We start from the raw sequence: 17,742 nt of genomic DNA, 5'->3' as shown, positions 1-17,742 counted from the left end.
CCGGTTTGTTTAGTCACAAATTTTATATTATAAAATAAGCTCTTTAAGCATTACTGAACTTTATTGGCAGAGCAGTAAATAGGAGGCCAGTTTAGTTACAGTAAAAGTCATTTGCACTCCTCTCCTTTTAACAGCTATTGCAGCCCTCCCACAGCAAGCCTGATATGGGATTTCAGTTGGTGTGCAGGGCTTATAGCCAGAATCTTACCTTGTCCTTCAGTTGCTGGCAGAGCTGCAGCGACGCGGTGAAGAAGACCAGCACGTCATTCAGCCACAGCACCACACACTCCACTATATGGACGTGACTTATTTCAAATCGCTGGTTGTTCAGCTCACTGTGGACTGGAGAGCAGAGTAGTGTAATAGCTCTGTATAGGAATATTGTAATGGTTCAGAATATTGGTTGGCAAAGGGTCTGATAAGAACCAGGGGCCAACCTCCCATTTCTTTAAGTGCTGGTTTAAATAGGAAAATAACCCCGTTGACTGCTAGTGGAAACAGTGGCTTTTCCCTGCCTCAATTCTAAAAAAAAATGGCAGCTAGAATCTAGTTACAATGGGGGAAAAAAAAAACCCACCACACCATCAAGCCAGCTGTAGGACTCGAGACATTCATGTCACAGAAGATCCTTGTACTTACAACATTGCTCCTGGGTTTTGCAGGACAGAACTGCCAGCGGGCCAGAAATTCTGAAAGCAGATGAGGGCTGAATCAATATTGATCAACAATGATTTATTTACCTATACAGCATCTTGCACATTTACTGATGTTTATATGCAGGATCTTGCTGGCAGAAAGAAAAGAAAAAAGGGTGTTCCATAAAAACCTTGGGTATATGTGTGTAAATGGGTATGTATGTGTAAAATTCTTCTTCATTATCTTCTAGTTGCCAGTGTTGCAATATATATATATATATGTGTGTATTTGTGTAAATTAAAGCTAAAGCAAAATGTATGTTTGGGGTGCAGTAAACCCATCACTGCATTACTGATCTCTATTCCATACAAAATACACCTCTATTCAGATGTCTAAAAAATGTGCAAGAGGTCTTCTCTAGGAAGACACAGCACTTGGGAATCTTTTCAGGGTGAAAAATTGGCATTTCTTTGAATGGGATGGGCAGACAAAGCTGAACTCTGTGATAAGCAAATATTGTCTAAATACAAGCGTCATGTGTATTCTTACTGGAATCTTGGTGTGCTTTGTGAATTTCTTAAAGATCTATTCAATAATCCAGTATGCTACTTTTCCCCCTGTATTAAAGACCGGTCACTGCTGCTCTCTCTTTGTGCAGGGTGATTGGTCTTGTCTCCGCCCCCTCCTATAGTTTCTGCAGTGGGTGGAGCCTGTGGCATCCTTCCTGCAGCTCAGCTTTCTGCACAGGCTATGTACAGCACTGGGATGATGTCACCACTACTTGTACAGGTAATTGAGAAATATATTTAAAGTCTTATCTTTTTTTTTTATTATGTCCATATTTCTGTGCTCAAAGCGGTACATTTTTTTTGCATGGAAATATGTATTTTTTTATTGTAGGCCTGTAATTTTTAGGAATAACTCACTGAAACCTGTCCGAACAAGAGTCTAGTAGACATCCCGGGTAGGATAGAATTTGAAACACAAAATCATAAATTATAATTTAATAATCATAAAAAATAATATAATAAATTTAATTCAATAATATAATCAAACCAAAAACACTGAAATTTGAAATATCGCGCCAAGTTTGCACATCACTGAGCAAAGTCGCAGAATCGGTTTCAGTGTCTGATGACTAATTTCCCCACAAATCATTATCACTCAATTCTGCAAGTGGTTCTAATTTACTATCACTTTTCTCTGTTTCCAGGCAGAAAGAACAGTAAATATGCAGGCAGGGCACGCGACAAAGCACTCGGGACAAAATGTATGTGAAATGCTTTGATACAGTAATGTTTTACTATGTGATTTTAGTGTATTTAGTGAATGTCACTTTTTGTCATTTTCAAATTTCCTGCCAGTTCCGTCCTCCGTATGTCCCGACGCTCGCAGGGGACGGAACCCAGATGACAGAAGCCGGTTACACTGCAGGAGGGACATCGCGGGAGCGCAGGACAAGGTAAGTGAAGAACAGATGCCGGAGCAGCGCCTCATGGTAAGTCCGAGTGTAGCTCGGGGTTACCGCTTTTGGTACTGAAACTTTACCCCGAGCTACACTCGGGAATACCGTCAGGGAGGTTAAACAACAAACAGGTTTATACTTACCTGCACTGTGCAATTCCTTTTGTGGGGAGAAGAGAGAGCCACTGCAGACAGACACAGCGCTGGATCAAGTGAGGGTAAATATAAGGGGGGGTTATACTTTAACCTGAACATTTTTACCTTAAAGTGGTTGTAATGGCAAAAAAATTCCTTGCATTAGGTGAAAGTTTTTATGCCCCCGGTTCAGCTTGAAAGTGGTTGCAAACCTTAGACATGAAATATGAATAAAGCATATCCCTCTATAGTGTGTACTTGTCTCAAGAGCACCAAGTGTCATTTTTGTCTGCTGCCTCATTCCTCTGCGATCAGCATGAGTCAATTCTGACAAGTTTTCCTGACACCAAAAGAAAAAAGGTGGCGGGGAGGGATCTCCAGCACACAGCCTGTGATTGGCAGCCTCAGCTCTGTTCTTAAGTGCTATGTGAAGGCGAATGTGGCCCTTCTCACCAATCAGCTCTCAGAGCTCTTCTCACTGATCTCTGCAGTGTGTAACTTTAGCTCTCCACCCCCTGCTTTCTGACAACGCAGAGAAGCCATAAAATTTTGCATTTTGAATGGCAGTAGAGAATATTGCAAATAAACAGGGACAACATCAGTCTGGATTTTGCCCACAACACTCCACAGAAACTGCTCTCCTAAAACTTTCCAATACCATTTCTATGCTGATGACACACAAGTCTATCTCTCTACTCCTCAGCTCACCCCATCAGTTTCCTCACATATCTCCGATTTACTAACAGACATATCAGACTGAATGTCTCACCACTTCCTAAACCTCAATCTATCCAAAACTGAGCTCATAGTATTTCCTCCCCCACGTGCCTCTTCCCCTGATTTCTCAGTCAGGATCAATAGCACCACTATCAACCCATCTCCGCATGCAAGGATGCTAGGGGTAACCCTGGATTCTGAACTATCCTTTCAGGCCCACATCCAACCCCTGTCCAAATCATGCAGCCTCAACATCTCCAGAATATGCCCCTTTTTAACCACTGATACCACAAAGCTCCTAATTTACTCCCTGGTCATCGCCTCAACTACTGAAACTTCCTCCTCATTGGCTTACCTTTACATAGGCTATCCCCCCTCCAGTCCATCATGAATACTGCTGCCAGACTCATCCACCTTACTAGCCATTCAGTGTCTGCTACCCCTCTCAGCCAATCCCTCCACTGGCTTCCACTCACCCAACGAATAAAATTCAAAATACTAACAACAACTTATAAAGCCATCCACAACTCTGCCCCCATCTACAGCACCAACCTGGTCTCAAAATATCAACCAAACCACTCTCTTCGATCCTCCCAAGACCTTCTGGTCTCTAGTTTTCGTGTCAGCTCCTCCCGTGCTCGCCTCCAGGACTTCTCCCATCCTATGGAACTCTCTACCCTAATCTATCCGGCTATCTCCTAATCTATCCACCTTTAGACTATCCCTGAAAACATCTCTTTAAGGAAGCCTATCCTGCTTCTAACTAGTAATCTGCCTTTTATTTCCTTCACCAGCTCATCCCCCACAGCTATTACCTTTTGTATCACTCAACCCTTCCTCCTAGATTGTAAGCTCTAACGAGCAAGACCCTCTATTTTCTCTTGTAGCAAATTGTATTGTACCTGTAATGTCTACCTTCATTTTGTAAAGCGCTGCGCAAACTGTTGGCGCTACATAAATCGTGTATAATATTATAACATATAGGAGGATTGGTTTCATCTGTATGTGTCACCTGAGGCCAGTCCCTTCACCAAGTATATGTAAGGAATTAAGTGTTTATTATCATTTTTAAAATTCCATTTCCAAGAGGCATCACAGGTTGTTGAATAAACAGTGGGAGCAGCAAAGTACTAAGTGCAATGTTCAGGTACTCACAACAACCAATCAAAACCCACATTTCTCAGCTCCTGCATTTGTATTCTTATTGGTATTGCCATTGGTACAAAAATGTGTGCAAAAGGGATAACAGGCACATGGGGTGGCAGTCCATGTATGTTTGATGAGTTCCAAATGGGCAGGGGTAAGGGTAGTCCATTAGGCACTAAGGGAAAGCTGCGTAGGAATGAAGCATAACTCTGCAGAAGGGAAACAGAAACACAGCGCCTCCAAGTGTGTACTGTGAAGGTATTTAATAGAAAGATAAGTAGTAACTCACATCTTAGAATTTAAAATACAGGCTCGTGGGTAAGAGGGTGAGACATTTATAGCCAGATATTATGTGACTGAGCTAGGGAGGAGATTGATTGAGTCCGCCAGCAGGTGCTGCTGTGCATGTGCAACATGGATGGTAAGCCTGGTGGAATCTCCAAGGTGTCTGTCAGCAGATGGGGCTGTGCATATGCAGCATAGATGGTGAAGTATGGCAGTCCTCAAGATGTCTGGGATCAGCACGTGTGGTTATCAAAATGTGACGTGTTTCTGAGCATGTGCGGGACGAGGGGTCCAGGTGCGCTCTTTCATCAGGCCCATATATATATATATATATATATATATATATATATATATATATATATATATATATATATATAAACACAGACACAAACATACAGTTGTGTTCAAAATAATAGCAGTGTGTTGAAAAAAGTGAATAAAGCTCAAAATCCTTCTAATGGCTTATATTTCCATACACGCAAATGCATTGGGAACACTACACATTCTATTCCAAATCAAACCATGAAGAAAAATATATCAAATTTGTGTTGTTCCTCTAAAAAAAATGAAGAAAAGTGAATATTAGACTTCAAAAAATAGCAGTGTTTGTATTCTTCTTTAGAAACTCAAACATTCACTATATAAACTGAAAAATGTTTGAAGATTTTGCTTTCCTTTGAAAGTTGTATAAGCACAGTTTCTGAGAACTGCTGTACATCTGTGTTGCATGGAGTCAACCAACTTCTAGCACCTGTGAACAGGTATTCCAGCCCAGGATGATTGGACTACATTCCACAGTTCTTCTCTATTTCTTGGTTTTGCCTCAGAAACTGTATTTTTGATGTCACCCCAGATCCGGGGATTGGGCTGGCCACTCCATAACGTCAATCTTGTTGGTCTGGAACCAAGATGTTGTACGTTTACTGGTGTGTTTGGGGTCGTTGTCTTGTTGGAACACCCATTTCAAGGGCATTTCCTTTCAGCATAAGGCAGCATGACCTCTTCAAGTATTCTGATGTATTCAAACTGATCCATGATCCCTGGTATGCGATAAATAGGCCCAACACCATAGTATGAGAAACATCCCCATATCATGATGCTTGCGCAACCATGCTTCACTGTCTTCACAGTGTACTGTGGCTTGAATTCAGTGTTTGGGGGTCGTCTGATAAACTGTCTCCAGCCACTAGACCCAAAAAGAACAATCTTACTTTCATCAGTCCACAAAATGTTGCGCCATTTCTCTTTAGGCCAGTCAATGTGCTCTTTGGCAAATTGTAACCTCTTCAGCACCTCTTGTCTTTTTTTCAACAGTGGGACTTTGCGGGGGCTTCTTGCAGATAGCTTGGCTTCACATAGGCGTCTTCTAATTGTAACAGTACTCACAGGTAACTTTAGACCTTCTTTGATCATCCTGGAGCTGATTGTTGGCTGAGTCCTTGCCATTGTGGCTATTCTTCTATCCATTCGAATGGTAGTTTTTCGCTTTCTTCCACGTCTTTCAGGTTTTGGTTGCCATTTTAAAGCATTTGCGATCATTTTAGCTGAGCAGTCTATCATTTTCTGCACTTCTTTATATGTTTTCCCCTCTCCAATCAACTTTTTAATCAAGGTACGCTGTTCTTCTGAACAATGTCTGGAACGACCCATTTTCCTCAGAATTTCAGAGAGAAATGCAGTGTAACCAGCATGTACAACATTTGCTGCCTTCCTTCCTTAAATAAGGGCAATAATTGCCACCTGTTTTTCAAAGAATGAATGACCTCACTAATAGAACTCCACACTGCTATTATTTTGAACATGCCCCTTTCAATTAGTGATTCAATTACACAGAATCAGCAGCACGCATGTCATGACTGTTGGGTCTGTGGGATTTCTATTACTCTACTACACCTGCTAGTAAATTATTTTCCATATAGAAATATCATTTCTACCAAAAACAGTGATTGATCAGGTTAGTGATGTCTGACTGCTATTATTTTGACTGTATATTGGCAAAAGTATTGGGCCTGGGTTCACATACGTGTGGGTCCAGTTTTCAGTGCACACCTGAACCGGACTGAAAATCATACCATACTCTTTAAATGGCACATACTCTATACTGCCAAAAGTATTGGGACACCCCTCCAAATCATTGGATTCCGGTGTATAAAATCAAGCACCTAGGCATGCAGACTGCTTCTACAAACATTTGTGAAATAATGGGTCGCTTGCCGGAGCTCAGTGAAATCAAGTGTGGTACAGTGATAGGTTGCCACCTGTGCAATAAGCCCATCCGTGAGATTTCCTTCCTACTAAATATTCCACGGTCAACTGTTAGTGGTATTATAACAAAGTGGAAACACAACAGGTCACGAAAAATGACAGAGTGGGGTCAGCGCATGCTGAAGCACACAGAAGTCGCCAACTGTCTGCAGAGCCAATAGCTAAAGACCTCCAAACTTCATCTGGCCTTCAGATTAGCACAACAATAGTGCATAGAGAGCTTCATGGAATGGGTTTCCATGGCCTAACAGCTGCATCCAAGCCTTGCCTCACGAAGTGCATTGCAAAGTATCAGATGCAGAGGTGTAAAGTATGCCGCCATTGGACTCTAGAGCAGTGGAGACGTGTTCTCTGGAGTTACCAATCACACTTCTCTCTCTGGCAATCCGATGGATGTGTCTGGGTTTGGTGGTTGCCAGGAGAATGGTACTTGCCTGACTGCATTGTGCCAAGTGTAAAGTTTGGTGGACGGGAGATTATGGTGTGGGGTTGTTTTTCCAGGGGTTGGGCTTGGCCCCTTAGTTCCATTGAAGGGGACTTTTAAGGCATCAGCATATCAAGACATTTTGGACAATTTCATGCTCCCAACTTTGTGGGAGCAGTTTGGGGATGGCCCCTGTTTTAACATGACCAGTGCGTCCTGACCTCAACCCAATAGAACACCTTTGGGATGAATTAGAGAGGAGACTGCGAGCCAGGCCTTCTTGTCTGACATCAGTGCCTGACCTCACAAATGTGCTTCTGGAAGAATGGTCAAACATTCCCACAGACACTCCTAAACCTTGTGGACAGCCTTCCCAGAAGAGTTGAAGCTGTTATAGCTGCAAAGGGTGGGCCAACTCAATACTGAACCCTACGGATTATGACTGGGATGCCATTAAAGGGCATGTGTGTGTGCAGGCAGGTGGCCCAATACTTTTGTCAATATAGTGTATAGATACATACTTTTTTTTTTTTTTTTTAAATATATATTTTGCATTTTTTTTTTTTTCCCCTCAAGAACCTGAAGAGTATTGCACCTGCAGTCAGTGGATTGGAAGTGCAATGTCAGGCTCCTGCATTCTCTTCCTTCAGCTCTGAGCTCATACCTCTGTATAGGCTGTAATTTTCAGAGCTGCAGGAAGAGTGAATGGACTACAAAAGGTGCTAATCAGTACACTTTCATCCAAAAACTACAAACCATCTGCTGCACTGGCAAATGGGACTTGTACTGTAATTCATTCAGTCACAGATTCATGTGAATGAATGACACAGCTGTACAGACAGAGCAATGCACAGCCACACCGATTCTAAAATGTAACAGCAATGTGGGGAGTGAATAGCCTGCCCGCTGTCACAGGGGAGCTCAGGGGATAAAGTGGGCAGCTGTATAGTAACATGTTACACCGTAAATACAAGCGTAATAGGTTACTACAGGAGAACATCTTTAAATTGTAACTGCCCTGTAGCATTCTATTCAGCTTCACCTCAATACGTTATTGTTCAATTTAAGGCAGTATTAAACCCAGAAGAAAACATTTATTATACTGCAGCTTACAAATTCTATGTGGTGGCTGTATTAGTTTCTCTCTTTAGGCTTTTTTTTTTCATCTATATTCACCTGGTGATCCAGCCAGTAAGTCTGTTTTTCATAAGAACAAGCTCGCTTGCAGTTACAGGGATGAGACAAACCATTTACCACGGACGGGGTGCATAAAATACAATACAAATATTTATGTAAAACCTTTATCTCAAAAAGGGGAAAAAAAAATTATATAACTGCTTCAAATGTTACTAAACACAGGGCCCTGCATTCACTATATCGGGTCTCCCACAGTACATAGAACATGGAAGTGCAATTATTTTAGTAAATATAAACTGCTAAATACCTTTTCTCATCAGCAGTTACAGCAGTCTGGTGGCTTCTATCAGTGTCCAGCAGAGCACTGGTTAAAGCTTGTAGGAGTTTTCTCCCCCCTCCTGATTGTCCTATGAGGCTGAATGACTCCTGACCCTCTGGACAGTGCTGATTGGCCCTGTTCTGATCACATGCACTCTCCCAAGAAAAAAAAAATGTCTAAAACAAATATACCTAAAGCTTGAATACACATATAAAATGCTTGAAATACTCCTCTAAACTGCTTGTACACATATGCAAAACCACTCAAATATAAACACCTGAAAATCGTTCTGGTCAGGTGTGAATGTAGCCTTAGTAAGAAAGCACTTCAATATTATATTATTTTTTTTTAATGCAGTTGTAAAATTGCTAGTGAGCTCTTGCGGGTTAGATTTATGGGTATGTAGTAATCCCGTTATTTAATATCAATTTCTATTCCATCAAAAAAAAAAATAGTCTCCAACAAATAGTACTGAATGTTAGATCTATCAACATCTAAACGCAATGGACCTCCAGTTTTCTATTGATATCTATTTGATTACAATTATTCTTTCAATCACCTCCTCACTGATTATTCTAATCCCATAAATACTCGACAAATAAATCCCAGCCACGTGCGGTGTGCGCGGCTGGAGGATGGTTGCTGTGAGGCCCCATTCACTTGAACAGGTCACACTCAGCGGGTGGTATGCCTGACAAGGGGTAGAATTGTGCACCCCTGGCTGCTGCAGCAAAAGGGTGAGTGGTTGAGGTGCAGTAAAAAAGAGGCTCGATAATCACGTGAAAACATTTTTTGTTTATCTTACTTTAAAAGCCAAAGTCTAATTAAATTTTCTCTTTTTGCCTGACCTTTTTCTACTAGTAATAAGTGAAATTGTGAGTAGGTTTAAAGGAACATTCCTTCACAATAGGAAATTCTCCAAAATGAGGGAACATCCCCACTTTGTTGTCATTGGAACAGGTTTCCCCTTCCCTTCTATTCCAGTGACAAACATAATACTTTGAATATCCTCCCCATTTCTATCCCAGAACAAATAGAGATGAAGAATTCCCATAGTGAGGGAAACACAGAAATAAAAACCCAACAGAAATTCTAACTCCTCCACAAAATCAATATCTATCTTAAAAAAAAAAAAAATTGGCTTTAATTACACTTTAAGCTGCACAAAATCGATGGTTTTATATCTAGTATCTGAAAAATGTTATTCCAGGTATCAATAGAGCGCTGACATGTTACACAGCACTTTATATATTGTACATTCATGTCAGTCCCTGCCCCCAAGGAGCTTACAATCTAAGGCTGGTGATACAGCAAAAAAATACAGATTGAGCAAAAAAAAAAAACATTCCTCCATCCACATGAATGGAGGAAACCCTCCACTGGGACATTGTATTCTGAAAGTGGCTCCTGATGCTGTCAGAATACACTGATCAATGGCTGCAGCCGCTGATCATTGGAAAATTTCCCTTTAATAGATGAAGATTAACACCTTCCCGCCCTGCCTATAGCAGATTGACACTCCTCCTTGTGACTGGGCATCATAGGAAGTCCTGGCAAAAGGAGCCGATCTGTCACCAGCTGTGTGACCTATCACCACACCGGCCCGTTGGCAGTGTCATGTGACTGCTGTGACCAATCACAGCAGATCACATGTCAATTGTATACAATGGATGACTTCCTGTCATGCAATCCATTGTATAAAATTGTGTTATTAGCTGTGATTGGTCAAAGCAGTCACATGGTACAGACAGGGCCAATCACAGCCCATCTGTATCATGTGATGAGCTTTGCCCAATCACAGCTAATCACAACAAAAGACTGAATGAATCTGTTTCATTCAGTAACAATGATTATTATTATACAGTATTTATAAAGCGCCAATAGTTCGCTCAGCGCTGTACATTACAACGATTGCAAATATCAATTAAATACATTGATATTAGTAATCATATTGTGTACAAAAAAAAAAAAATCCAGAGTACTTCAATGTTACTATGGTAACATTATATTGCTTGGGTCACAGTGTGATGAAAAACAAAATGGTGAAAAAAAGAATGTGATAAAAAATAGAAAAATTTGAAATAAAATTAAATTTATTTTTATTTTTTTTACATACTGTCACCAGTCAGTGTTCCTGATCACCGGCACACCAGTTATATAATAACACTGGACTGGTGACAATATGTAAAAAAAAAAAAAAAATAGTGATTTTTTTTTTTTCCTTTTTCTTTTTTTAATTTCTACATTTTCCACAAAATTGTAGCAAAAAATTAAAACCTCCAAAAAACTCACCATGCCTCTTACTCAATACCTTGGACTGTCTATTTTCCAAAAATGGGAAATTAGGGGGGTTTTATACTATCCTAGCATTTTTGGGCCTCAAGAAATGAGATGGGCCTTCAGTACATCAGGAATGACCTATTGTCAGATATATACCATGGTTTGTGGACTCTATAACTTTCCTACAGACTAAATAATATACACTAATTTGGGGCATTTTCACCAAAGAAATGTAGCAGAATACACTAAAGAAATGTTATCTGATAAATTTTATAACAAACGAAGAAAAATGCATTTTTATTTCAAAAGTTTTGGGTTTTAATAAAATAAATAAACTCAGTGGTGATTAAATACAACCCAAAAAAAGCTCTATTTGTATGAAAAAAAAGATAAAATGTTATGGGTACAGTGTTATATGACCGCACAATTGTCATTCAAAGTGCGACAACACTGAAAGCTGAAAATTGGCCTGAGCAGGAAAGGGTAAAAGTTCCCGGTATTGAAGTGGTTAAATGACTTCTGTTGGATGGAGGAGGCCACACACTGATCTAAATTCATCCCATCACTGCTGGACCATCTAAATTTCCATCAGCATATGGCCAATTTAGAGTCCCTATCTCACATACTGTACATACACATACTAAGGTCAATTCAGACAGGAGCCAGGAAATACACCAGCATGTCTTTGGAGTATAGGAGGAAAGCGGAGGACCCAGAGGGGACCCATGCAGAACATGCAAACTGCATGTAGACAGTGACAGTTGGGATTTGAATCGAAGACTCTAGTACTACCAGGCAGATGTCCAAACTGTACACTAAAAGATGTATTTTGTTCAATTACCCAAATAACCACTTTATACAGCGCCAACCAAGGCAATTGTGTGCTTTTTATTATTATTATTATTATTATTATTAATAAAAGGCTGTAAATAAAAATATTAGATGGGCCTGAAAACTGTCCGAGCAAGGATTCCTCCATCAGGCTGTATCATACAGTACAATATAAGGCTCTGTTATAAAGCACCATCTCAGATTATATCATAAAGATGATGTCACTGTGGGGGAAAAGCGTGTTCTGTGCGAATTCCACACCGCATCAGAATCGCAACCCGTTCATGCGATGTGCAGAATCCGATCACATACAGTGGGGATCGAAAGTTTGGGCACCCCAGCTAAAAATTTGTATTAATGTGCATAAAGAAGCCAAGGAAAGATGGAAAAATCTCCAAAAGGCATCAAATTACAGACTAGACATTCTTATAATATGTCAACAAAAGTTAGATTTTATTTCCATCATTTACACTTTCAAAATAACAGAAAACCAAAAAATGGCGTCTGCAAAAGTTTGGGCACCCTGCAGAGTTAATATCTTGTACTGCCCCCTTTGGCAAGTATCACAGCTTGTAAACGCTTTTTGTAGCCAGCCAAGAGTCTTTCAATTCTTGTTTGAGGTATCTTTGCCCATTCTTCCTTACAAAAGTCTTCCAGTTCTTTGAGATTTCTGGGCTGTCTGTCACGCACTGCTCTTTTAAGGTCTATCCATAGATTTTCAATTATGTTGAGGTCAGGAGATTGTGAAGGCCATGGCAAAACCTTCAGTTTACGCCTCTTGATGTAATCCCCCGTGGATTTCCAGGTGTTTTTAGGATCAATATCCATTTGTAGAAGCCATCCTCTCTTTAACTTCAGCTTTTTCACAGATGGCATCAAGGTACCATCCAAAATTTGCTGAAATTTTATTAAATCCATTTTTCCTTCTACTCGTGAGATGTTCCCTGTGCCACTGGCTGCAACACAACCCCAAAGCATGATTGATCCAACCCCATGCTTAACAGTTGGACAGAGGTTCTTTTCATTAAATTCTGTGCCCCTTCTTCTCCAAACGTACCTTTGCCCATCCCGGCCATTTTAACCTCATCGGTCCACAGAACTTGTTTCCAAAATGCATCAGGCTTGTCTATATGTTCATTTGCAAAGTTCAAACGATGATTTTTGTGGTGGAGACGTAGAAGAGGTTTTCTTCTGATGACTCTTCCATGAAGATCATATTTGTACAAGTATCTCTTTATAGCGGAATAGTGTACCACAACTCCAGTGTCTGCCAGATCTTTCTGGAGGGATCGTGCAGTCAAACGTGGGTTTTGAATTGTTTCTCACAATCCTGCGAGCTGTTCTGTCTGATATTTTTCTTGGTCTTCCAGATCTTGCTTTAACTTCCACTGTTCCTGATGATTGCCATTTCCTAATTACATTCCGAACAGAGGATATTGACATCTGAAAATGCTTTGCTATCTTCTTATAGCCTTCTCCAGCTTTGTGAGCGTCAACTATTTTCAGTTTCAGTTTTCTAGACAACTGCTTAGAAGAACCCATGGTGCTGATTGTTGGGGCAAGGTCAGATGAGTCTGGGCATTTCAAACCTTTGAGATTGACATAACCTGGTCTTCCCAGATGATGATTGAGAACAATCCATGACACTGGCAGGTCTCAGCTTTGCAAAGGGGGCAGTGCATGCTATAAATTCTGCAGGGTGCCCAAACTTTTGCAGACGCCATTTTTTGTTTTCTGTTATTTTGAAAGTGTAAATTATGGAATTAAAATCTAACTTTTGTTGACATATTATAAGAATGTCTAATCTGTAATTTGATGCCTTTTGGAGATTTTTCCATCTTTCCTTGGCTTCTTATTGCACATTAATACAAATTTTTAGCTGGGGTGCCCAAACTTTCGATCCCCACTGTAGGTGTGAATACCCATGCAATCCGATTCTAGTGCAGACCAAAAAAAGGATGATTTGCACAGGAATGCAGAGCGGTTCCTGTGCGCATCACATGTGATATACCACACCGCATATATGTGAACCCGGGCTCAGTCGGCTTCTGTCATTGTAAGCTTTATGTGAACACACGGCCAGTGTGAGCGGCTGAAATCTGTCTTCATATTGTCTTCTCAACAGCTGTACAGCAGAAATCAGGCTGAGGGTGGGAGGAGCCGTGCTGCCAGATGATCGGGCTCCTGCGCAGAATCTGTGCTGCCGCTGTAACATGTTGCAGGCACTGGGGGCTGAAGGAAGAGGTGTCCACACTGCTCACAAGGGGGGAGGGGGGCACACAGGCGTGATGATTTCCGGCTCCCTGATTGGACACAGCTGCAGTAGTGTAAAGAGATGAGACCCTCCTGGTGATTTCATTCCTCCAGCACATCAATGGTTCATTCACATCAGCAACGTGTTATCAGCGGCATCTGTGTTGCTATGGACACATTGGCCAGGAGCCGCGTCACTAGGCAATACTGCTCCTGTACGCCGCCTACTATATGTGTGCAAACATTGGTATAAAGGTATACAGAAGAAAATACGGCTGAAATGGCGGTCATGGACGCCGCAGTGTCCTGTAGTATACGCTGTATGCAGGTGACCACAGATGGCCCATTCCAAGACACACTCAGGTATTTATACTACCTGCAGACAAACACACATTTCAATATTTCATCATCATTTTTCTATCTGTTTGCTCACAGGACAGAATTTATGGCGGATACCAAAATGTCCTTTTCAGTGGAGGATTTATGGGGCAGCCAGGCAACCAGCAGTTTCAGCAATGGTGACCTCTCCAGTGGACAGGCTCTCTTCAATGATCAGTGACTGTCTATGTAATAATTGTCCATAAAATGGGCCTCTTATGTTTATGGATTCGGTGTAATAAAGTATTTGAAGAGCAATTCTTCCTCAATGGCTGCAAACATGAAACATCTTGTTCTCTAACACTTTGTTTGTTCACATCTATGCAGATTGCAGATTGTGCGATTTCACAGTGCATTTTTGAACACGCATTTTTAATGCGTTTTTGTTTTTTTGCCAGTAGGAAAGTATTGACTTTGATGTGACTTTACATGGGTGTGACTTTGATGCAACTTTCTTTTTTTTGCTAAAACAAAAGAATAAAAGTTCTTTGATGCCACTTGAGTGTCACAAAGTGTAAAGTCACATCAAAGTTGCACTACATGAATAGAACTTTTATTACTTTCCTATTAGCAAAAAAAAAAAAAAAAAAAGTCTCATCAAAGTCGCACCCATCCAAAACCGCATCAAAGTCAATACTCTCCTATCGACAACCCCCCCCCTAAAAAACGCATCAAAAATGCATTTTTGGTGTGGGTCCACTGAAGCCTTTTACACGCAAAACACAATCTGCTGAAGGAAAAAAAAAAGTCCCTGACCCATTCCAAAAAAACGCACCAGCTCAAAAGGCACAGATGTGACCTAGATCCAGAGGAAATGTTAAATGGTCTGTAGTGCATTTCTACAAAACTGGAAAACGCTGTGAAATAGGCATAAGTGCGGTGCTAGGGTAAGGAAAGGTTTGCTTGCACAGTGTCCTCTCTTCTAGCGATTCAGTTTGGAATGACAGGTCATCTATAAGTCTAGGTTCACACCTATGCATTTTCTGCAGTGTTTTGCAGAAACGCACAGCAGTCCAGATAACATGATTTCCTATGGGACAGGTTCACGTCTCTGCGTTTTCACCCGCTGCATTTTTTGGAAAGGGTAAGGGACTTTTTTCAATGCAATATATTGCGTTTTTGGTTCTATAGAATTCAATGCATTTAGTGCATGTTTGATGCGTTTTTAATGCATTTTTTATATGTTTTGAGTTTTAATCTGCCCAGCGACGAGTAAATAAAAGTGCCAAAAATGCATTCGCAAAACACACTGTAGAAATGGATCAAACGCAAACTGCATAGGGTATGGTAACAGTCAGGCCACACGGGGATGTACAGGTGTTCCATGCAGGCTGTGACATTCATGTCACTTGGGATGCAGCAGCTGCAAGGCCACAGATGCTGCTCCTGATCTGACATTCATGCACGTGCTGGACCCTGAATACACACTGTCTGTGTTCAGGGACCCGCAGGCCTCTACCTCCACATGGATTTCAAATTAGGATCAGCGACTGTGTCTGTGCAGCTGCTGCCTCTTAGCTGACATGAATGGGACTGCCTGCACAGATACGCCCAAAACACCTGTACATCCCTGTGTGGGTGAGTCCTGCCATACGCCTGTGTGAGGGATCCGTCACCTTCCTTATCTCAGGCCTGGTTGACACCTATGCATTTTTTTAAGTTCTTTTTGCAGAAATGCACTACAGTCCACTTAACATGGTTTTCCTAGGAGTCCTGTTCACATATGTGCATTTTTTGGAAAGGGTTGGGGACTTCTTTCAGGGACTTTTTCCCTGCAGCAGATTGCCCTTTTGGAGCAATACACGTCAATGGAACCGCACCATAACCGTGAGTGTTGGGTTTCTTGATGCGTTTTGCAGTTTTTTTGCCATTAGGAAAGTGTTGAGTGGGACTTTGATGCGACTTTACACTCTCTGAAAAGGTTCCTGCACTAGTTTGATGCAACTTGAGTGTCAAAGTCGCTGCGACTTTGAAAAGGTTCCTGCACTAGTTTGATGCAGCTTTGATAGCCAGAGAGTGTAAAGTCGCACTCAATACTTTCCTGTGAACCATGTCTTAGTCCTGATTTTAAGACCTCATGCACACCGGACATAAAAAAAAACTCTCCTAGAAGCCATCCTCCTGGCAGCAGTATTTTTGCAGAAAAAACACCTGACACTTGTAAAAGTATCTAACGTGTTTGGGCGCGTTTACAGGCATCAAGCGCTTGGGCGTTAATGAGGGGCGGACTGACCATTTGGAAACTCTGGCACTGCCCGAGGGCCCTGGGTCAGTAGGGGGCCCCATGAGATGCCCCTGGTACCTTTTTCATAGGCTTTTTTGAGTTTGGGCAAGGACACTGGGCCCTATGATCCCCTCCTGCCCAGGGGCCCCATGAGTTGTCAGTCCGTCCCTGGCGTTAATTCATTTCATTGGCCAGAATGATAAATTATTGTGGCCATTGAAATGAATTAATGCTCAAGCACTAAATGCGCCTAGCGTTTAGCTGCGTCAAGCGTTTTTCTGACAAAACACTGCTGCTTCTGGATGCACTGCCCCTGGGTTTTTTTTCCTGCTTGTAAACGCTACTCCTACTAAAAGCTTCTAAAAGTCTACAAGTGGCCACATAGGATCTAGGATCACCTGAGACACACAAACAGTGCTCTGTATCCTGGACAGGTCTTATCTGGTGGTAAAGAATCCCATTCTGAGCATATGAAGAGTCAATTGTCATTTGAAGATGTTTCAATCAGCTGGTGTGATCCTCTGCAGATCATTGCTCCCAGAGCTTAAGCGCTTGAAGCTGGTTTATAATTTTACCAGCATGGAGCTCTGGTGAGTGTATTCATTTCATTCGGTGGTGGATTTTCATGGTGTTATTTGGTCATATCACACAGAAGTTTATTATAATAATTATTGAAGAATATTTATTGATTCACTATTATTTTTATGAACACTATTATTTATATGGACATTTTCATTGGACATTCATTTATTTGTGTATGCACAGAGTTAATAGTCACTTTTTTCTGCTTTGTTTGCTCTTTATGGTATTATGTAGTGTATTATTTTATGCACCAATATTAATCTGATAAATTCACATATTCAGAGATTATGTTTGAGGAGCACTGTCTTCAGTTCATCCAAGGCCTTTATGATCTCATCCAAGCTCTGTGTTGTCAGTCCACGCTCTGAATACCCTATATACTGAGAACAGAGCCACAACTGGCTTGCAGGCTCTCCCTGCTGCTTGATATCTCTTATTCAGATTCAAATTGATTCTCTGTTCAAGAATATCCCTGAACAAGACCGCATCCTCTAAAGGTAAAGTTGTATTCTGGGCCAACCTAATGACCAAGGCATCCGCTGTAGGCATGGAATGAAACAGCTGGGTGTCTGCATTTGCTAAGGGATTTTATTTGTGGAATCGATCATGAGCAATCGGTCTCTTTTTCCACTTTCTTCCACTCGTCAAACACAATGGTTTTAATTT

This window comes from Staurois parvus, unplaced genomic scaffold (genome assembly GCF_062004578.1).
Source record: "Staurois parvus isolate SC_StPar_1 unplaced genomic scaffold, SC_StPar_1.0 ptg000562l, whole genome shotgun sequence".
NCBI lineage: Eukaryota > Metazoa > Chordata > Amphibia > Anura > Ranidae > Staurois > Staurois parvus.
This window is presented reverse-complemented; position numbering follows the sequence as displayed.